The sequence below is a fragment of the Somniosus microcephalus genome, chromosome 1, assembly GCF_052327205.1.
Source record: "Somniosus microcephalus isolate GS21.2 chromosome 1, FLI_Smic_1.0, whole genome shotgun sequence".
NCBI lineage: Eukaryota > Metazoa > Chordata > Chondrichthyes > Squaliformes > Somniosidae > Somniosus > Somniosus microcephalus.
In genome coordinates, this window is record NC_140987.1 from 217,133,134 (window position 1) to 217,141,558 (window position 8,425).

The window sequence follows — 8,425 nt, forward strand, 5'->3', positions numbered from 1 at the left end:
AACTCTCTGTTTTCTATCTGCCAGCCAGTTCTCTATCCACGTTAATACTTTGCCCCCAATCCCATGAGCCTTAATTTTGCATGATAATCTTTTGTGTGGAACCTTATCGAAGGCTTTCTGGAAGTCAAGGTACACCACATCCACTGGCTCTCCCCCATCTATTCTACCAGTTACCTCCTCAAAAAATTCCAGCAGATTAGTCAAACACGATTTACCCTTTGTAAATCCATGTTGACTCTGTCCGATCCTTTCCCCATTTGTCAAGTGCTCCGCTATTTTATCCTTAATAATGGACTCTAGCATTTTGCCCACAACCGATGTAAGGCTTACTGGTCTATAATTCCCTGCTTTCTCTCTACCCCCCTTTTTAAATATTGGGGTAACATTAGCTACCCTCCAATCCACGGGTACTGTTCCCGAGTCAATGGAGTTCCGGAAGATGATCCTTAGAGCATCTGCTATCTCCAGGGCCACCTCCTTAAGTACCCTAGGATGTAGTTTATCAGGCCCCGGGGATTTGTCGGCCTTCAGTCCCCTCAACTTACCCAACACCATATCCCTAGAGATACTAATTTCTGTCAGCTCCTCCCTCTCATTAGTCCCTATGTTTGCCGATATTCCTGGGAGGTTATTTGTGTCCTCCTTTGTGAATACAGAACCAAAGTATGAGTTTAATTGGTCTGCCATTTCCTTATTCTCCATTATATATTCTCCCGAATCGGACTGCAAGGGACCGACTTGGGATTTTACCAGTCTTTTCCTCCTGATATACCGATAAAAGCTTTTGCAGTCTGTCTTTATGTTTGCTGCAAGTTTACTTTCGTATTCTATTTTCCCCTTCCTGATTAATCCCTTTGTCCTCTTTTGCTGTATCCTGTACTGTCCCCAATCTTCCGGTCTGGTGCTTTTTTTTGCCAGTTGATATGCCCTTTTTTTTGATTTTATGCTGTCCCTAATTTCCCTCGTTATCCACGGTTGAGTCACCTTTTTAGGTTTATTTTTATGCCAAACCGGTATAAACATGTTCTGGAATTCTTCCATTCTATCTTTGAATGCTTGCCATTGTCTATCCACTGTCAATCCCCCCAGAAACACCACCCAATCAATCTTACCCAATTCCCGTCTCATACCCTCGTAATTCCCTTTATTTAAGTTCTGGACCTTAGTCTCTGATTCAATTTCCTCACTCTCCATCTCGACTGAGAGCTCGATCATATTATGATCGCTCTGACCCAAGGGGCCTCGTACAAGAAGATTGCTGATAAGTCCCTTCTCATTGCACAATACCCAGTCTAAAATGGCCTGATCTCGAGTCGGCTCCTCGACATATTGGTCCAGATAACCGTCCCGAAAACATTCCAGGAATTCCTCCTCCTCAGAATTTTTACTAATTTGGGTAGTCCAATCAATATGTAAATTAAAGTCACCCATGATGACAGCTGTGCTCTTATCGCACGCTTCTCTAATTTCCCTTTTTATGCCTTCCCTCACCTCCATATTACTATTTGGAGGCCTATATATCACACCCACTAACGTTTTCCTCCCCTTGCTATTTCTCATTTCTACCCATACAGATTCCGTTTCATCCGAGTTAATATCCTTCCTTTCCATTGCATTAATCCCCTCCTTTACCAGCAATGCTACCCCACCTCCCCTACCTTTTTGCCGATCCTTCCTAAATATTGTATATCCCTGGATGTTAAGTTCCCAGCCTTGCCCACCCTGCAGCCACGTTTCTGTAATCCCAATCAAATCATACTTGTTTACCTCTATTTCCACAACTAATTCATCCACCTTGTTCCTAATGCTTCTAGCATTAAGATACAAAGCCTTCAGGCTTGCTTTTTTCACACTCTCATTATGAATTAGTTTGGCCCTTTGTGTTTCTCTCCTTTGCTTATTGCTTCTCACCTTTCTACCATCTATTTCTGACTTCATATGACTTCCCTCTTTTCCACTACCTAGGTTCCCATCCCCCTGCCAAATTAGTTTAAATCCTCCCGAACCGCCATAGAAAATATTACCCCGAGGACATCGGCTCCCTCACAGTTCAGGTGTAGACCGTCCCCTTGGTACAGGTCACTCCTCCCCAAGAACTGGTTCCAATGCCTCAGGAATTTAAATCCCTCTCCCTTGCACCACTGCTCAAGCCACGTATTTAGCTTATCTATCTTACTCTCTCTAAACTTATTAGCTCGTGGCACTGGTAGCAATCCAGAGATTACTACCTTTGAGGTCCTACTTTTCAATTTAGCACCTAACTCCCTAAATTCAGCTTGTAGGACCTCCTCCCTCTTTTTACCTACATCGTTGGTACCTACATGTACCACGACAACTGGCTGATCCCCCTCCCCCTTCAGAATGCTCTGCACCCGCTCCGAGACATCCTTGACCCTTGCACCAGGGAGGCAACATACCATCTTGGAGTCTCGGTCTCGGCCGCAGAAACTCCTATCTATCCCCCTTACAATTGAATCCCCTATCACTATAGCCCTATCCCTCTTTTTTCCACCCTTCTGTGCAGCAGAGCCAGTCATGGTGCCCTGAACCTGGCTGCTGGTGCCTTCCCCTGATAAGTCATCTCCCCCAACAGTACCCAAAACGGTAAACCTGTTTTGGAGGGAGATGACCGCAGGCGACTCCTGCACTACCTTCCTGCCTTTACCCTGCCTTTTGGTCACCCATTTACTGTCTGAGCTAGCCTTTACCTGCGGTGTGACCAACTCACTGAATGTGCTATCCACAAGATCCTCAGCATCGCGTATGCTCCAGAGTGAGTCCATTCGCAGCTCCAGCGCCGCCATGCGGTCCGCTAGGAGCTGCAGCTGGACACACTTCCTGCACACATAGTTGTCAGGGACAGTGTCCCTGATTTCCCACATGGCACAGGAGGAGCATGGCACGGGTCCGAGCTGCCCTTCCATGACTTAACCCTTACAATACCCTTTTATTTACTACGATTTAGCTTAATTATTGAATTCTACTTAGAATAAGTTTGTGAAAGTACTCACCAACCAGTCACCTACCTGTTTTCTGGTGTTGTATTTTCACTGCCGCCTCCTGTCCTGGAACCTTTTCCACCTAGGTTAGGCTCCTGAAATAAAATAAATTGAACCTACCTTTTCAACTTCCCCTAACCCCTAAAAGGTTAGAGGAGGTGGAAGGGTGGGAGACACTACACTGTAGTGTTTCGGGTTTAGCAACAGCTCCACCTATATAAGAGTTACTGGCCTCCTGCTCTCCTGATTGCACCAGCTGTGAAAGAAAAAGCCCGCGAAAGGTGAGCTTTTAAACTCTCCCGCCTCGGGCTGCTTCCGCGCAGGTCCGCTGCTCCTCCGGTCTCGGGGCTGTGGGCCTCGGTGCCTCTGACTGCCCCCTCTCAAGCCTTTAAGCTCTCCCGCCTCGGGCTGCTTCCGCGCAGGTCCGCTGCTCCTCCGGTCTCGGGGCTGTGGGCCTCGGTGCCTCTGACTGCCCCCTCTCAAGCCTTTAAGCTCTCCCGCCTCGGGCTGCTTCCGCGCAGGTCCGCTGCTCCTCCGGTCTCGGGGCTGTGGGCCTCGGTGCCTCTGACTGCCCCCTCTCAAGCCTTTAAGCTCTCCCGCCTCGGGCTGCATCCGCGCAGGTCCGCTGCTCCTCCGGTCTCGGGGCTGTGGGCCTCGGTGCCTCTGACTGCCCCCTCTCAAGCCTTTAAGCTCTCCCGCCTCGGGCTGCTTCCGCGCAGGTCCGCTGCTCCTCCGGTCTCGGGGCTGTGGGCCTCGGTGCCTCTGACTGCCCCCTCTCAAGCCTTTAAGCTCTCCCGCCTCGGGCTGCTTCCGCGCAGGTCCGCTGCTCCTCCGGTCTCGGGGCTGTGGGCCTCGGTGCCTCTGACTGCCCCCTCTCAAGCCTTTAAGCTCTCCCGCCTCGGGCTGCTTCCGCGCAGGTCCGCTGCTCCTCCGGTCTCGGGGCTGTGGGCCTCGGTGCCTCTGACTGCCCCCTCTCAAGCCTTTAAGCTCTCCCGCCTCGGGCTGCTTCCGCGCAGGTCCGCTGCTCCTCCGGTCTCGGGGCTGTGGGCCTCGGTGCCTCTGACTGCCCCCTCTCAAGCCTTTAAGCTCTCCCGCCTCGGGCTGCTTCCGCGCAGGTCCGCTGCTCCTCCGGTCTCGGGGCTGTGGGCCTCGGTGCCTCTGACTGCCCCCTCTCAAGCCTTTAAGCTCTCCCGCCTCGGGCTGCTTCCGCGCAGGTCCGCTGCTCCTCCGGTCTCGGGGCTGTGGGCCTCGGTGCCTCTGACTGCCCCCTCTCAAGCCTTTAAGCTCTCCCGCCTCGGGCTGCTTCCGCGCAGGTCCGCTGCTCCTCCGGTCTCGGGGCTGTGGGCCTCGGTGCCTCTGACTGCCCCCTCTCAAGCCTTTAAGCTCTCCCGCCTCGGGCTGCTTCCGCGCAGGTCCGCTGCTCCTCCGGTCTCGGGGCTGTGGGCCTCGGTGCCTCTGACTGCCCCCTCTCAAGCCTTTAAGCTTACTGTCAACAAGGGCAGATGTTGATGACTAAGTCCAACACCGCCTTCAGTGTGCCAGTGCAGCCTTCGGTCGCCTGAGGAAGAGAGTGTTTGAAGACCAGGGCCTCAAACCCAGCACCAAGCTCATGGTCTACGGAGCAGTAGTGATACCCACCCTCCTGTATGCTTCAGAGACATGGACCATGTACAGCAGGCATCTCAGCACTGGAGAGGTACCACCAATGCTGACTCCGCAAGATCCTGCAAATCCATTGGTAGGATAGGCGCACCAACGTCAGTGTTCTCGCTCAGGCTAACATCCCCAGCATCGAAGCTTTGACCACACTCGATCACCTCTGATGGACGGGCAACATCGTCCGTATGCCCGATACTAGACTCCCAAAACAAGCGCTCTACTCGGAGCTCTGACACGGCAAGAGAGCCCCAGGTGGACAGAGGAAACGCTTCAAGGACACCCTCAAAGCCTCCTTGAAAAAGTGCAACATCCCCACCGACACCTGGGAATCCCTGCCCAAGACTGCACAAAGTGGAGGAGAAGCATTCGGGAAGGCGCTGAACACCTCGAGTCTCTTCGCCGGGAGCAAGCGGAAGCCAAACGCAAACAGCGGAAGGAGCGCACGTCAACCCAAGCACCCCACCCACCCGCCCCTTCAACCACCGTCTGCCCCACCTGTGACAGAGACTGTAGGTCCCGCATTGGACTCATCAGTCACCTGTGAACTCATTTTTAGTGTGGAAGAAAGTCATCCTCGGTTCTGAGGGATTGCCTAAGAAGAAGATGATCAAAGAGGCAGGTTTTAAGGTGCGTCTTAAAGGAGGAGAGAGGTGTAAAGAGACCGAGAGGTTTAGGGAGGGCATTTCAGAGCTTCTGGCCTCAGCAGCTGAAGGCATGGCCACCAATGGTAGAGCGATGAAAATCTGGGATATGTAAGAGGCCAGAATTGGAGGCGTGCAGATATCTCGGAGGGTTGTAGGACTGGAGCAGGTTACAGAGATAGGGAGGGGTGAGGTGTTTTGAAAACCAGGATGAGAATTTTAAAATCAAGATGATGCTGGCCGGGAGCCAATGTAGGTCAGCGAGCACAGGGGTGATGGGTGACCGGGACTTGGTGCGAGTTAGGGTACAGACGGCAGAGTTTTGGATGAGCTCAAGTTTGCGGAGGGTGCAAGGTGGGAGGCCACAGAAGAAAGAAATCAAGTAAATAAAGAAAATTATATACGTTCAACACGTTTACACATGGTGCTATGGCAATTGGCAATATGTGGAAAACAAAAAAATCGTGTTATAGGATTAATTGTAGTGCTCATTTTGTCCAGTTTAACTTTTACAACAAAAGTTTTAAAATTTGTCCATACTGTTATCGTGACTTCTTACTCGGAGTTTATTTATCTGTACTGCATTCCAATACAGTTAAAGGAGAAGTGGCAACTCACAAAGCTATTGCTCAGTTTAGTACTGTATTTTCAGGAGAATTGGAAGGAAGTGACTAGTGGTATCCCACAAGGATCTGTGCTGGGACCTCAACTATTCACTGTATTTATATCATAGAGTCATAGAGTTATACAGCACAGAAAGAGGCCCTTCGGCCCATCATGTCCACTCCGGCCATCAAGCCCTGTCTATTCTAATCCCATTTTCCAGCACTTGGTCCGTAGCCTAGTATGCTATGGCATTTCAGATGCTCACCTAAATGCTTCTTGAATGTTGAGGGTTCCTGCTTCTACCACCCTTTCAGGCAGTGAGTTCCAGATTCCAACCACCCTCTGGGTGAAATAGTTTTTCCTCAAATCCCCTCTAAACCTCCTGCCCCTTACCTTGAAACTATGCCCCCTGGATATTGACCCCTCTACTAAGGGGAAAAGTTCCTTTCGATCTATCCTATCTATGCCCCTCATAACTTTGTACACCTCAATCAGGTCCCCCTCAGCCTTCTCTGCTCCAAGGAAAACAACCCCAGCCTGTCCAGTCTCCCCTCATAGCTGAAGCGCTCCAGTCCAGGTAACATCCTGGTGAATCTCCTCTGCAGCCTCTCCAATGCAATCACATCCTTCCTATAGTGTGGCGACCAGTATTCCAGCTGTGGCCTAACTAGCATTTTGTACAGCTCCATCATAACCTCCCTGCTCTTGCCTTCATTAGCCAAGGCATAGAATATAAGTAGCCCATATGCCTTTTTAACCACCTTATCTACGTGTCCTGCTGCCTTCTGGGATCTATGTACATGCACACCAAGGTCCCTCTGATCCTCTTCTTCCTAGGGTCCTACCATTCATTGTGTATTCCCTTGCCTTGTTAGTCCTCCCAAAATGGATCACCTCACACTATTCAGGGTTAAATTCCATTTGCCACTGATCTGACCAACCCGTCTATATCGTCCTGTAGCCTAAGGCTTCCCTCCTCGCTATTTACCACTCCCAATTTTCGTGTCATCTGCAAACTTATTGATCACACCTCCTACATTCATATCTAAATCATTAATGTACACTACAAACAGCAAAGGGCCCAGCACCGATCCCTGCGGTGCACCACTTGACACAGGCTTCCAGTCACAAAAACAACCTTCGACCATCACCCTCTGCCTCCTGCCACTAAGCCAATTTTGGATCAAATGTGCCAAATTGCCCTGGATCCCATGGGCTCTTACCTTCTTGACCAGTCTCCCATGTGGGACTTTGTCAAAAGCCTTACTGAAGTCCATGTAGACTACATCAACTGCACTACCCTCATCCACACACCTAGTCACCCCCTCGAAAAATTCAATCAAATTGGTTAGACATGATCTCCCCCTGACAAAGCCATGCTGACTATCCTTGATTCGTCTTTGCCTGTCCAAGTGGAGACTAATTCTGTCCCTCAGAATTTTTTCCAATAATTTCCCTACCACTAATGTTAGGCTCACTAGCCTGTAATTCCCTGGTTTATCCCTACTACCCTTCTTGAATAATGGTACAACGTTAGTTGTCCTCCAGTCCTCTGGCAACCCCCGCTGTGGCCAGAGATGTTCTGAAAATTTGTGTCAGAGCCCCTGCAATCCACTCCCTTGCCTCACACAGCAGCCTGGGATACATCTCATCTGGGCCTGGGGATTTATCCACTTTTAAGCCCGCTAAAACCGCTAGTACCTCATCCCTCTCAATAATAATTTGTTCAAGTATATCACAATCCCCCTACCTGATTTCTATGCCTACATCGTCCTTCTCCATAGTGAACACAGATGCAAAATATTCATTTAAAACCTCACCTACATCTTCCGGCTCTACACACAGATTGCCACTTTGGTCCCTAATGGGCCCTACTCTTGTCCTTAATATACTTATAAAACACCTTGGGATTTTCCTTTATTTTGCCCGCCAGTGTTTTTTCATGCCTTAGATGACTTAGATAACATTCTAGAGAGCCAATGACGCAAAGATAGGTGGCATAGTAAGTAGTGTAGACGCGAGCATAAAATTACGAAGAGACATTGATAGATAAGTGAGTGGGCAAAACTGTGGCAGATGGATTTCATTACAGGTAAGTGTGAGGTCATCCATTTTGGAAAGAAGATAGATCCAAGTATTTTTTAAATGGTGACAAGCTAGGAACAGTGGAGGTCCAAAGAGATATAGTGGTCCATGTACACAGATCACTAAAATGTAGTCATGGACCTGAAAAGTTAACCCAGTTTTTCTCTCTACAGATGCTGCCTGACCTGCTGAGTATTTCCAGCATTTTCTGTTTCTACCTAAAATAAAATGTTGGTTTGTGAAAAGCTGCTCTGTTTTTTTACTAGAATCCTGTACACCAATGATAAATTTGGAACACAAATGTAATGATTAACAATAGCAAAAAACCGCCGGATGCTGGAAATCTGAAATAACAACAGAATGTGCTGGAAACACTCAGCAGGTCAGGCAGCATCGAGGAGAGAGAAACATAGTTAACGTTTCACGACCTGAAAT